Source organism: Anabrus simplex, chromosome 12 (genome assembly GCF_040414725.1).
Source record: "Anabrus simplex isolate iqAnaSimp1 chromosome 12, ASM4041472v1, whole genome shotgun sequence".
Classification (NCBI taxonomy): Eukaryota; Metazoa; Arthropoda; class Insecta; order Orthoptera; family Tettigoniidae; genus Anabrus; species Anabrus simplex.
The window spans coordinates 10,075,341-10,077,222 of record NC_090276.1 but is presented as its reverse complement, the minus strand read 5'-3'; the positions used below and the strand labels follow the sequence as shown (position 1 = coordinate 10,077,222).

At 42.6% G+C, this 1,882-nt stretch overlaps 1 pseudogene; it reads left to right on the top strand.

The window, feature by feature from the left end:
• The first annotated feature begins 378 nt into the window (after positions 1-378).
• LOC136884394 (ER membrane protein complex subunit 3 pseudogene) lies at positions 379-1,101 on the top strand (annotated as a pseudogene).
• The last annotated feature ends 781 nt before the right edge of the window (positions 1,102-1,882 follow it).

Sequence of the window (1,882 nt, the reverse complement as noted above, 5' to 3'; positions counted from 1 at the left end):
GCCGTTGACAGGATAAACTGAGTTTTTCGAAGTTCTTATATGATCCTTGTGCATGATATTCTGTGATAAATGGTGTGTCACGGGACTCCAATTCTATAGGAAATACCAAAATAGTGTCTCATTGAACCTGGTCTAAATATTTGAACATTGAACAGCGTGGACAGATAATAGGAAGATCTATCATCGTGAAAAAACATGCCGTACATCACGGGAGGTTACCTTATAGTAAATATTCTCAGAACAACTAACTAGGATTTTTCGAAGATGATGTCCATTGATTGGATCGGATTGGATATTTTCATTGTTGCCAACTATTAATTCATTGCGTGTGTGATTATATAGGTTAACTATCGTTACTATCGTGGTGCGCGAGACGAGATGCCAGAGTTGTTACTTGATCCTGATATAAGACTGTGTGTCCTTTTACCTATTGTCATGATAACTTTTTTGCTCGGCATCTTGAGGTATTACCTTCTGAACCTCTTGCCAGACAATGTAGTTGACTCTCAGCAGTTCTTTGACAGCCAGGCTTTAATACGGGCTCGCTTATTACGGAAAAACGGGCATTTCATTCAAAAGCAATCATTTCAAATGCGACGCCACTATTTTAATAACGAACGCACTGGCTATCTTATTTCACAGGAACGAAATACGGTTCCTCGGAATCCAATGGCTGACCCGAATCTAATGATAGATATGATGAAACACAATCTCATGAATGTCTTGTCAACAATTTTCATAGGGGGATGGATCGACGAAATGTTTTCGGGATTTCTTACTACGAAAGTACCATTTCCTCTCACGTTACGCTTCAAACCTATGCTTCAAAAGGACATTCATCTGGAATCGCTTGATGCCGCTTGGGTGTCCTCTGCATCTTGGTTCTTCTTAAATATTTTTGGACTTCCTCCGATATATGCGATGCTATTTGGTGAAGTAAGCGATACTGTACAAGTTGGACTGTTTCCGCAACAAACTTCAGCAATAGCTATGATACCAAAAGATATGAAATCGGCCTTTAGGGCGGAATGGGAAGCACTCGAGATTTTAGATCATCAGTTTACTGTAATGAATATCATTTTAATGTTGGAAGACATTTAAAAACTCGTTACCTTCAAATAAATATGTTATTATCTTTTGTCTTGCATGATCCTTATTCAAAGCTGTGTTAGTTCTCATGCTTTGGCAACACTGTGATAATAAATACGTTCGTGAACAAATGAAGGTAGCTTTAGTAAACAACATTGTGTGAATACGATCGCTGAAGAATGGTAGTATGTTCAAAGGTGCTTGTGTTTTAGAGTGAAGTTCAGAATGAGTAATGAAGGTAATTTGGCCGTCATACAGGAAGGAGATGAGCCCTTTTCCGAGGCAACTGACGAGGATGTTACATCTACTCCGCAAGCGGCTGAAGAGGATACTACAAAACCAGACGAACCTCCTTCCGCCGCCGCGCCGGTTGACGATCTTGGTGATGGTGGCGAACCACCTGCCGAGGCAGTCGAGGGCGGTGAAGGTGCCGAACCACCTACCGAGGCAGTTGAGGGCGGTGAGGGTGCCGAACCACCTACCGAGGCAGTTGAGGGCGGTGAGGGTGGCGAACCACCTTCCGAGGCAATTGAGGGCGAAGAACCCACTGCTGAGGAAATTGTTCCTCGTCGAAGGAAGGGTAAAAAGCATGCATCCAGACTACTTGCCGGTAGCCCTGGCCTTAGCCCAAGCGCCAGTGCTAGTTTTAGTACTAGTATTAGAAGCCTTACCGCTAGTGCGCAGTTAGATTCTGAGGAATCCAGTTTGGACATTGAAGAGTCCATGTTAGAAATAGAAAAGGAAGAAGTAACTGAGAGACATATTAAAGAAATGGCTTATGAACTGGGACTTA